Source organism: Pan paniscus, chromosome 6 (assembly GCF_029289425.2).
Source record: "Pan paniscus chromosome 6, NHGRI_mPanPan1-v2.0_pri, whole genome shotgun sequence".
In the NCBI taxonomy this organism is placed as follows: Eukaryota; Metazoa; Chordata; class Mammalia; order Primates; family Hominidae; genus Pan; species Pan paniscus.
The window spans coordinates 6,658,463-6,670,579 of NC_073255.2; the positions used below are offsets into that span (position 1 = coordinate 6,658,463).

At 53.6% G+C, this 12,117-nt stretch overlaps 1 protein-coding gene across 5 annotated transcripts in view; it reads left to right on the top strand.

Annotated features, from left to right (window-relative positions):
- The window catches only part of ELFN1 (extracellular leucine rich repeat and fibronectin type III domain containing 1), an 82,025-nt gene that overhangs the window by 35,277 nt on the left and 34,631 nt on the right, over positions 1–12,117 (top strand). For all 5 annotated transcript variants that reach the window (XM_034963504.3, XM_055115661.2, XM_034963503.3 and 2 more), the window contains exon 2: positions 7,610–7,771. The gene's annotated coding sequence lies outside the window, so the exon portion shown is untranslated. The remainder of the gene's footprint in view (positions 1–7,609; positions 7,772–12,117) is intronic.

The window sequence follows — 12,117 nt, forward strand, 5'->3', positions numbered from 1 at the left end:
ATTTTAGAGACAGAGTCTTGATCTGTTGGCCAGGCTGGAGTGCAGTGGTGGGATCATGGCTCACTGCACCCTTGACCTCCCTGGCTCAAATGATCCTCCCACCTCAGCCTCCAGGGTAGCTGGGACTACAGGCACACTCCATCATGCCTGGCTAATTTTTTACACAAATTTTGTAGACACGGTGTCTTCTTATGTTGCCCAGGCTAGCTTTTCATAGTATATTTTTACGAGTAGAAATTCTTTATTTTTATGTAGTAATATTTATCAATATATTCTTGCATGAGTGGGAAGAAATTCTTCCCTGTCTCTCAGTCATCAATATATTTTTCTGGCTGGGTGCAGTGGCTCATGCTTGTAATCCCAGCACTTTGGGAGGCTGAGGTGGGAGGACTGCTTGAGCCCAGGAGTTCAAGACCAGCCTAGGCAACATGGCAAGACCCCTTCTCTAAAAAAAAATTAATGGAGCAAGGATGTGCATGCTGCCTCCTCTCTCTATTAAGGGCTGCCTCTTGGGTCAGTTTCTGGATTTTTCTGTTTGTTCCATGGGCTTGTGTGTCTAATCTTATAATAATATCTGAGTCACCATAGCTTTATAGTCAACTGTCATTATCTGATGGAAGAAGAGCCATCCTCGGCCGGGTGCAGTGGCTCGCGCTTGTAATCCCAGCACTTTGGGAGGCCAAGGTGGGCAGATAATGAGGTCAGGAGATTGAGACCATCCTGGCTAACATGGTGAAACCCCGTCTCTACTAAAAATACAAAAAAATTAGCCAGCGTGATGGCGGGTGCCTGTAGTCCCAGCTACTTGGGAGGCTGAGGCAGGAGAATGGTGTGAACTGGGAGGCAGAGGTTGCAGTGAGCTGAGATCACACCACTGCACTCCATCCTGGGCAACAGAGCAAGACTCCGTCTGGGGGAAAAAAAAAAAAGAAGAAGACCGTCCCTCACTCCACCTTGTTCTTTTTATTTAGTGACATTCTTGGGCTTTTTTTCTTCCATATACATTTTAGAATTAGCTTGTCAAGTTCCACAAAAAGAAAAAAAATGGACTGTGATTTTGATTGAGATTGCCTTGAATGTATAAAATAATTTGAAGAGTGTTGATGTTTCATAAATATTCATTTTCTATTCATTACTGATATATAGAAATTCAATATATATTTGTATATGAATTTTATGCTAATATTTTATTAATTTTGGTAACATATACATTCTTTTGGACTTTTTATGTACATAATCACATCGTCTGTGAATAGCGAGAGCTTCGTTTCTTTCTTTCTGAATCTTATAATTTTTGTTTCTTTTTCTTGCCTTATTGCAATGGCTGCAGCTACTAGCACCGTGCTGAATCAGAGTGGTGGCAGCAAGTATCCTTGTGTTGCTCTTGATTGCAAAAAGTTTTAGCTGCACCGTGGTGTGATATGCTGTAAGTTATGCACATGTGAAGAGTTTAGATCTGTATTGCCAAATGACTTTCCAAAAGAATTGTGCCAATTTCACCACAACCGTGCCAGCACTCTAATTAATGCACTGGGATTTATTTTTAGTTTGGTGTTTTTGTTTTTTTAGATCATGTCTACTTTGATGGGCCCATGGCATCTCACTGTATTTTCTAAAAATTTGCATTTCCCTGCTTATATGGGAGGTTGAGCATTGGGCCCTACGTTTCGTAACCACCTGTATTTTCTGTTTTGTGTTTGTTCCTTTACAAATTTGTTTATATGCTGTTGATGTCTCCCTAATCAATTTGAACGAGTTCTTTACATAATGAAGATAGTTATCATTTATCTGTCACATTCGCCACAAATATCTTTCCCTCTCTGCTATACAGCTTTTAATTTGGGTTACTTTTTGTGTTCCTTTTTCTTATTTTTATTTGGTCAAATCTGCCTCCTTTTTCTTTTAAAATTTATTCTCTTCCTTCTGAGCTTGGAAAGCCTGTTTCCCTCCTGAGAACTGATAAGTATTGAATTCTGTTTTCTTCCAGCTTTTTTATGGCTTAATATTTCATATTTAACTGCTTACCCCGTCTGGAATTTGTGGGGCTGTGGGGTGTGAAGTGAGGAGTTAATTGCCGCTTGCAGTTTACCAGGGGATGGGGCCTCATTTGCACTTCCAAGTCTCTGGGCTCAGCTTCCTCTGTCGGTGCTGAGCGGGGGAGATTAAAGGAAGCAGGGAGGTGGCATCTTGCACGCTGGGATTGATTGTGGAGCCCTAATTACCACGGGGACAATCCTACTGGCAGCCTCTGCCTGAGTTTCAGTCCAAAGTGAAGAACTCTCGGCCGAGTTTAGCTACATCCAGTGTAACCTTGGGGAGGTCTCTGTGTATGTTTGAGACTTGGTTTCCCGGTCTGTGAAATGGGGGTACTGATGACACCTGTCCTGTAAGGGCTGTCGCCGGACTGTGTGCCGGGGGGTTTGTCCTGCAAAAAGCAAGGCGCCAGGAGGGCTCAGTACAAATCCCAGCTCTTCTGTGTGACTTTCAGCAAGAGGCGTCACTGCGGTGTGCCTCAGTTTCTCCATCTGAAAACAGGGATAATAAAGCTGGAGTTTCCACCTCCTTGTGGGGCTGGAGGATGGTTCTGCAAGTCAGCCCATGGGAGGGCCTGGCATTTGCGACAGGTGCACAACCGCTGTTGTTCTTGTTACGGCTGCCGCTCAGGAGAAGGGAGCCTGCAGCCAGACATGGTGGCCTCTGGGTGAGGGACCCTGCCAGCTGTGAGTGGGCTGGTGGGTGGGGCCACCTCCTTTTCCCAGCACCAATGGAGGCCATACTCTCCCCCTCCTCACCCCAAAACTGGGCTGTGGGGAATGGGCACCCAGAGACCCAGTCTCTTGGTCCTGATCCGGACAAAAGGACCAGCGTTGTCGAGAACCTACAGTACACACACACAAGCACACAGACACTCACACATGCACACACAAGCACACATGTATGCACACACAAGCACACATGCATGCACACACACGCACACACACACTCGTGCATACAGTCGTGCACACACACACACACATGCATGTGCACACGTGCTCACGCACAGCCAGACCCTCCGTAAACACATGGTGATACACACAAAGCCATGTAGGTCACTGGGTCTCGACTCCTCCCCACCCCAGGAGGCTCCACCTACAGCAGTACTAGGTGGGGGTGAGCTTGGGGTCCTGAGTGTTACCTGGGGTACGCAGTCAGATCACCCACTGCCCTTGCCTGTGAGTCCCGTCTCCCTCACTCTGAGACGCCACATCACGTCACCCCTGCAAGGTCAGTGCCAGGTCTGGGCACCCTTCCCCAGCCAGGTGCCCGGGCCCCCAGTAGGGGGCAGGGACTTGAGTGGCAACGTCACCTGTCTGCTGAGGGCCTGCCTGCTGTATGCTGGGCTGTGGGCTGGGCAGGCCCCACACCAAGGGTCGGCCCTGTCCACCAGGGCTCGAGGTCAGCTTAGAGCCTCATGGAGCTCCCGGCTGGAGAGAAGGCAGCCGTGCGTGTCCCCATCAGAATGTGGAGACGGGGACAGTGAGGATGGGCCCTGAACGGAGGAGCCAGCCCGGGTGGGTCTGCGAGAGGCTCCCAGGCAGGGGGCACAGCAAGTGCAGAGGGCGGAGGTGGAGACCTGCTGTTGGGGGGCGGGGCGCGTATTGGAGAACAGAGGGACACCCAGTGGCCAAAGGGCAGGGCCCGCAGGAGGCAACAGCCTGAGGGCTGCACGCCACACCCACAGGGTCAAGGGGTGGGCAGCATGGAGGTGCGGGGTGGCAGGGACCCTGGGCGGGGCGGCACAGCTGCGAGGGAGGCTGGGCTGCTGGCATCAGCAGGCGCCCCTCCTCCCCACCTCGCTAAACAATCATCGCACAAAATATGCAAATGGTATAATTACTGTTATTTGTTTTGCTGATATAAGTGTTTGAAATGCAAATGTCAAGTTTGGGCGCCTTCATTTTTCCAACCCTCTCACCCGGACATTTGCAAGTTGATGAGTTGTTCTTCATCCTGGAAGGAGGAGGAGGAGCCCCCCCCAACCGCCAGGGTGCCAGGGGAGTGAGTCCAGCATGGCAGCCGCCACTGCCTGCCCGAGGGCACTGCTGGGCCCCCCTTCCGACGGCACACAGTGGGCACCTCAGACGGCAGGCCTCACAGCCTCACCGTGCACCTGTGTGATCAGCCACTCGGAGCCTTAGTTTACCCTCGCCTCTGGGGGCTGCTGTCCCTCTGGGCCCCTGCCCTTTCTGGCCCTGCCCTTTCTGGCTCATGGCAATTCAGTGGATGGCTTTGGGCCTCGGTTTCCTGTCCACAACATCCTGCACACATTCGTTGCCCTTCTGTAAAGTAGAGTCTTAGTGTCCCGGGATGGTCCTCGGGGAGGTCTGATGAGCCCCCGAATATCACAGACAAAACTGCCTGTGTATTTTCCAGGGTGGGTTCTTAGCTTTGACCCCTCCAGCCCAGTGGTCTCTGAGGTTCCCCAGCCTGCGGTTCCAGACGAGATTGAACTGTGAGCCTTCACCCCGACAAAGGGATGACCACGATCGTCCTTGTTCTACAGGGAGGGAAAGTGAGGCACAGCATTCCAGGGGCTTGTCCAGGTCACGGCAGTGGTGGTGTCGCTGAGCTGCCAGCCTAGCCTCCCTCTGGGTTCCTCCTCCGAGCCACCGCGGACCACATACAAGGGCAGGAGCCACCACTTCTTCAAAACCCAGCAGCTGGCTGGGCACCGTGGCTCACGCCTGTAATCCCAGTACTTTGAGAGGCCGAGGTGGGTGGATCACGAGGTCAGGAGTTCAAGACTAGCCTGGCCAAGATGGTGAAACCTCATCTCTACTAAAAATAAAAAAGTAGCCAGGCATGGTGGTGGGTGCCTGTGATCCCAGCTACTGGGGAGGCTGAGGCAGAGAATTGCTTGAACCCAGGAGGCAGAGGTTGCAGTGAGCCGAGATGGTACCACTGCACTCCAGCCTGGGCAACAGAGTGAGACTCTGTCTCAAAAAAACAAAACAAAACAAAACAAAAACCCCAGCAGTTCCACATCCTTCAAGTCCCACCATGCACTGCTGCCACCCACACCACCCTCCATGACTTGCAAATCTGGGCGTGCCCCCGGCCTTCCCAGTGCAGCCCCTGGGCCAGCAGCTGCTGTGTGTTAGATCACCAGTGACCCCACGAATGCCTGATCGATGCTGGCTGTTCCGAAGCGTGGGTTTCTAGCAGCAATGCAAGGGCCACTGTGAGGTTGTCTAATCACCTTCACCCCTATAAAGTGCACAGCCCCAGAGAGACCACCCTCCAGGCCTGGCTGGCTTCTACAGAGTGGATGAGTGGGCCCCTGCACCCCACCTTGTGTCCAGCCCCTCGGGTGCCATGCGTTGGCAGATGCTAGGCAGGATGTTGGGTTAAAGCTCAGGCTGTGTCCGAGGTGGTGCGTTGGATGCCTGGGCCTGGATGTGTGAGTGAGCCTTTGTGGAGAGCAGTGGGTGTGCCTGTGTCATTGAGTGTGCATGCCTCTGTGTGCACATGCATGAGTTCATGTGCATGTGCACACATGTGCAACACACATACACGTGTACATATGTGTGCACGCACATACATGTCTGTGTACACTCACAGTCTGCTTGCGACGCTAATGGAGAGTGAAAAGCTCCAGGGCAGGTGCCCTGACGTGCACACCGTGCCCAGCACACGCATGTGAGAACATGCAGAGCCCGCTCCCAAGCGGTCTGGGCCTCTGCTCACAGTGACACGGTGGTTCCGTGATGTCTGGCTGTTCCGCTTTTGGATGGCTTTGCTGGAAAGTCCGAGAGCAGCTGGAAATCCGCGTCCTGGCCCGACCCCTCCACGTGACTGCAGGCTGGCCGCACACGCCTGTCTCCTAGTCTATAACGTGGAGTGCTTTGCAGAGCTGGGCTGGGTATACAGTAGGCACTCCACAAGCATGCATTCCTGCCTCTCCCTGGGGCTGTGCGGGAGGCTGGTGGGCAAACGCCCTGCATCGCAGCATCTGCCCTCCCAGCGCGGGAAGCAGGGGCAACCCTGGGGCTGATGGGTGCCCTGGGAGGGGCCTTGGGCAGGACCAAGCAAAGGAAGCAGGCACGGGCTGGGTAGACGGCAGGGCGGCTCACGGGGCAAAGGCCTGGGGCAGAGCGGGTGTGGGCCTGGAAGCCTCCTCTTATTTTATTTCAGTTACCTTTTCCAACACAGGTTCAGCCTCATTAGCATATTCAAATACACACCATTATTATTTCAATTAGTGGTTAAGTAATTATCTCTAACTGATGAGCATCCCCCCACTTCCCCACGTATTTTTTGGTTATTTACATCCGCTTCTAACCCACAATTTTAGGTAATTACGTGCCACTCACTCATCTATTTGCACACACACACTTCCTCCAGCTACAGGTTCCTGTTCGCCTTCTAGCACTTACTCCGGCCCTGGAGCTGTGGGTGTGGGGCACAGGCAGACAGACAGACCGGGGGGCCCCTCCTGGCCCCCACTAGGGCCTCCTGAGGCTCCCTCAGCCTCCAGGGGCACAGATGCGGCAGAGCCCAGCACCAACCCCCCGCCTCCGCACCAACCTCGCGAAGCCCTTTGCACCTAGAACCCCCCTTTGTCTTGTAGACATTACCTCCTCTGGTCCCTGCACCCCACCAGCACCCCACAGCACTTCCCCTCCTGCCCTCCAGATGCAAAAGCATCATTCATGGGGCTGGGCTCTGCACCACACCCCAGCTGTGCGACCCTGGCAGGACGACTTCCCTTCTCAGCCTCAGTTTCCCTATCTGCAAAATGGGGATCAGGTGCCGCCTCGTGGTGAAGGAAGCAAGTATGCTGGTGAAATGAGATGAGGCCTGGAGAATCCTCAGCACCAGGGCTGGGTGCGCAAAGCTTCCTGGGATTGATCCAGTGGGTGGACGAATGACCTGACCTGTGGGCGGCATAGTTCACTGACCAGCCCAAGGTCTGTCACTCAGCAGACCAGCACAGAGCTGCGCTTGGGCCTGAGGCTTCTGCCTCCTGACTTAGTTTCCTTCTCAGTCATTGGCCTGGCCTGGCATTTGGCATCCTCTGCTCCCAGGCAGTTGGGGTGGGAGGTGCCAGGGAGAGGGCCCTGCCAGGGGTGGAGCAGTTCTGGTGAGCATGCCCAGGGTCTCTACCTAATCAGTCCAGCTGTTGTTTCATCTGCCTTCACCTCCTGGAGGGATGTTGGATGTGATGTGCCTGGAAGGTTCCCATGGACCAACAGCCCCAGAGGCTCTGGGGCTGTGGCCCCAGAGGTGAGCCCCACCTTTACCCCAAACACCTGGGCCACCGCCAAGTGACTAGAGCTGGAATTGGTTGCAGTGGCCCCAGGTCTGGCAACTCCCTGGGTCTGCAGTTCAGTTCATATCTTGCATCTGCTGTTGGCTCCTCTCCCCTCTATCCCGGCTGGCACATGGCTCTGTGTGTCAGGAAGTCCCCAGCCTCTCTGATTTGTTCTTGAGGTGTGACGTACCTGCAGTCCGACACGTGTGACTGACAGCTGGTGGCTCCGGCAGATGGGGTCTTCCAGCAGCTGAGACAGCTGCAGGAGGCGATGCTCCATCTCTCCTCACCCTCCTCCCCTCTGTCTCTGTGCAGGTGCAGCTGCCTTGGTGACCATTTGTCCTACAGTTCGTCCAGACCCAGGCTGTCCTTCTGTTTGCTGGAATGAGGCGAACATGTCTTTGAGCCCAGCAGGGAGGAATCCTCCAGCCTATTCCTCGCTGGCGCATCAGGTCGTTGGCGGGCCCTGACACGCAAGTAAGGCATGCTCTTGTTCCTCATGCTCTCCGCAGGGGGTTGCAGAGAAGGGGGACAGGAACAATTCCTAATGACCTGTGAGTACGTGTGCCTGGAAGGAGATGGAGACAGAGCCAGGTGTCCTGCAGAAATAAGCGTTTCTTAGGGATTGACTCTTGTTCGATGGTGCTGCCCTCAGATGAAGGGAGTGGACAGAGGCCGCAGGGGTGGCCTCGAAATTGGACAAAAGGAGCCTGGGGCTGCCGGGGGACCCAGAAATAGTCTAAGTAGGTGGTGGCCATACTCGGGGTATGACCATTATCCTTCCCTGACAAGCCAGGATCAGCCCTGAGGATTAGAGGAGACTTCATCTTCCACCACTTTTGTGATCAGATATGGTCCAGTGTTTGAGCGTAAAACCACTATGTGAATAACACGGCATAGGTCATGTAGGTTAATATTGACTTGCAGTATGTATTTGAAACAGGTTCTTGTCTGGAAAAATATATACAAATGTTGAATTGAATGCCTAGGTGAATAGGCAGGTGGAGGTCTCCATCCCAATGGCTTGCCAGATCTTTTGGTGACCCAGTTATGCTGTGTCTTTTCTGAGTTTCATTCTGCATTGGGAAGGTAGCTGGACAAGTTCTTTTTCTGCAGCATTTTTCAGAAATAGCAGATATGTCCTCTCTGGGCAACTGTACTTTGGATTTGGGAAACTGTACTTCACCCAGTTCTGGGACTCCAACTCAGCAGTTTTCAAATTTAGCAGGTCCTGTTACGTAGTTTCTTTGTCTAATAGAGCTCGGTTGTAATATCTAACTTAACCAGAAGGAGGCGCTATTGTTAAGCAACACAGTACACTGAAAAGTCTGGATTTTAGACTGTGGGTTTCCTCAATAAATAGCTTGTCTTCCATATTGAAGAGTTCTATACATTGAGTTTATTTAAAGTGGTTGTATTCCTTATGTTCTGCCAATTCCAATGGACCACAAGAGGAAGGCATCTGGGAATTTTCGGGTTCTCTCCTTCATTACATGGGGGGACAGACAATCTGTCTAGAACCTCCCAAGGCTTGCCTTTTTCTGCTCATGGTCAGATGGTTCCCCAGACCTCTCCACAGCTTTTAGAGGGAGGTATCTCAGGAAGACAAGTTGAACTGAACTCTGGGGAGGGATCCCAAAGGACCTCATTTCCCAGGCTCTATCCTGCCCCCTCACCCCTGCCACTATGGCATTATTTGAAAGCCTCACCAGGACTTGGTAGGGAGGGGTTCCACGCACAGCATTGGCCCTGCCAACAGCTTGTAGCATCTCCAATTTGGGAGGCCCTCAAGTCTTATCCATTGCAGCTGTCTCATGTTACAGGTGGGGAAACTGAGGCCCGGGGGGCCACATAGTGATTCAGAGTCAGATCGGGGCCATAGGTCTCCTCTAACTCACAGGCCAGTGTTCGTTTCTCCACGTCTTTCTCCTTCCTTCCCACAAAGGCTGGCAGGTGATGGGGTCCCCAGGGCAGGCTGCTCCCTGCCCAGGCCCCAGCCCCTGGTCCACTGCTGCTGTTAGCTCTGTCCTGCTCTGCTGCCTTGAATATTGCCTAGAATATTAGGGCTGGAAGGCACCTTTGGGATCATGAACCCAACTTTCTCATTTATAGATAAGGAACTTGAAGCCCAGAGAAGGGAAGGGACTCACTCCTGAGACCACCCAGCAAAATCTTCACAAAGTGAGGGCAAGGTCCCGGGTGTTCCAGGCCCCCAGCCTGGAGTTCCCTGCGGCACAGTGGGCTGCCCCGCCTGAGCCAGGATCAGCAGGGACTCAGACGCCAGCCCCTACCTGGCCCCATCTGAGGTCTTCCACCTCCCCAGTGGGATAGTCCCTCCTTCCCATCTGGGATCCCTCCAAGCCCTGCTGACCTCAATACCACATTTGTATTTCAGGAAAGATACCCTTGCCCCGGGAATATGTGAACCAGTCTCTGAGGGGCTGCGTCTCCAGAGTGGAGTGACGTCCTCCCTGTGTGCAGACTGTGTTCCATGTGGGTCTGTCGGTTGGCCTAGAAAGTGGAAATGAGGGAATGAACCCAGGGTGGGTCTGCTGTGCAGGGGTGGGTGGTAGCAGCTGCCACTGAGGCCCGCCTGTGGGACCCCTGCTCAGCCTATGCCCCAAACATCCAGAGGCCAGAGGAGGGGAGGGGAGGGAAGGGCAGGGAGTGTGGGAAGAGGAGGAGATGAGAGAGGAACAGAGAGACCCAGAAAATATAGACACTTCCAGAAAGAGGAGGAGACAGCCAGAGGCTCAGAGAGACATGGGAAGGAAAAACCTTGAAGAGAGAGCGAGAGAGTGAGAGAGTGAGAGAGAGAGAGAGAGAGAGTGAGAGAGCGAGAGAGCGAGAGAGAGAGAATGAGACAAGGGAGAAAGCGCACTCAGAAACGGACATCCCAGTTTTCAGTTCTTCGTGTATTCATCCAGTCTGTCCTGATCCCCTACCGGAGCAAAGCCCTGTGACAGTGACCTGCACCTGCCCCTCTGTGGGTGACAGTGTCCCCACCTGAAATGTGAGGGCGTCCCCACAGACCCTCTCTCAATGAGGCTTCCCTGGGCGGGGAGCTCTTGGGAAGACAGGGCAGTCTGGGGGAGGGGGCGGCAGCTCGGACCGTGCCAGGAGCCCAGGAACCCCCTGGCCTCCAGACTGAGACCCACGTTGCGGCAGACAGAACACAGAGGCCCACAGGGCTGCGGCAGAGTGCGGACAGTTAGGGCGAGGACAGCAGACTGGGCTGTGTGGACCCCAGGCCATTGCACAGCCGTTGGGGATGGGACAGTGGTTGGGAGGCGTGAGCTGGGCTTTGCTTGAGATGCCCGGCAGCAGCTACGGGCCTTCCCTCTCTGTGTCTTTTCATGTGGGGGTCCCTTTGCCTGAAACACCCTGTCCCCCAAGTTTGTCTGTTTCTTTTCTTTGAGAAGGAGTCTCGCTCTGTCGCCCAGGCTGGAGTGCAGTGGCCTGAGTAGCTGGGACTACAGGCACCCGCCACCACGCCCAGCTAGTTTTTTGTATTTTTAGTAGAGACGGGGTTTCACCCTGTTAGCCAGGATGGTCTCGAACTCCTGACCTCGTGATCTGCCCGCCTCGGCCTCCCAAAGTGCTGGGATTACAGGCATGAGCCACGGCGCCCAGCCTTCTTTCCTTTTTTTTTTTTCTTTTTTTTTTTGAGACGGAGTGTCGCCCTGTCACCCAGGCTGGAGTGCAATGGTGCAATCTCGGCTCACTGCAACCTCCACCTCCAATTTTCAAGTGATTCTCCTGCCTCAGTCTCCCAAGTGGCTGGGATTACAGGCACCTTCTGCCATGCCCAGCTAATTTTTGTATTTTCAGTAGAGACGGGGTTTCGCCATGTTGGCCAGGCTGGTCTCAAACTCCTGACCTCAAGTGATCCGCCCACCTCAGCCTCCCAAAGTGCTGGGATTACAGGTGTGAGCCACCACACCCAGGCTTTCTTTCCTTTTTAAAAGTCAGACCACCTCTGCCCTGCTGGGTTTTGGATGTGAAATGCTGGGCAAGTCATATTCTACCTCTGACGTCCCTCTTTTATCTCTTATCTTTTATCAGGACGGCTTCAAGTCCCTGCCCACATTTTATTTATAAAATGGGGAAAATAAGGCCCCTTGGGAGGGAAGCGTTCAGTGGGATGCGTAGACCGCCTGGCATCAAGTAGATACTCATTCGACCACTCTGGGTACTGCCCTGAGCATGGAGTGGGAACTCAGCAGTCTCCGGAACACCGATGCTGCATCCATGTTAGTTCTTTCCTTCCTCCCACAGATACCTGTCCTTCCATCCCAGCCCAAGTTCAGGCTCCTCCAGGCTCACCGCAGCCTGGTGGGATCACCCCAGCCCCATAGCCTCTGGAGTCCTCGCCAGGCATGAAATCTCTGTCTTCTCTCTCGCTTCAGCCCCAGGCTGCAGGCTCTGTGCTGTGAGCCTCAGAGCCCGGCAGGTGGGAGACAGTGCATAAATGTTTGTTGAATGAGTAGATGGGATGCTTCCCAGCCCGGCCCACCTCAGAAGGCAGGTGGCAAGACAGATGGGTCCTGGCTCCTGCGCGGTCTGACGGTGGAGGCAGCCGCTCCGCTGAGTCTTCCTCAGGAACTTGGGGTGGGACGCATTGTTTCCGAGATCCCTTCTAGGGACATCCTTCTGTCACTCAGCGAGTTGAAGTTTCCCAGCTTCTAAAGCCCCTGCCCCTCCCCTCCACTTCCTGTGTTCAAGGCCTGGTCCCTAGAAGTTGCTTTTATCCAGGCAGTGATTGAGAGTTTAGAAGGGGCTCTCTGGTATCCTGTGACCCTGGGTGACCTTGGCTGGACTCG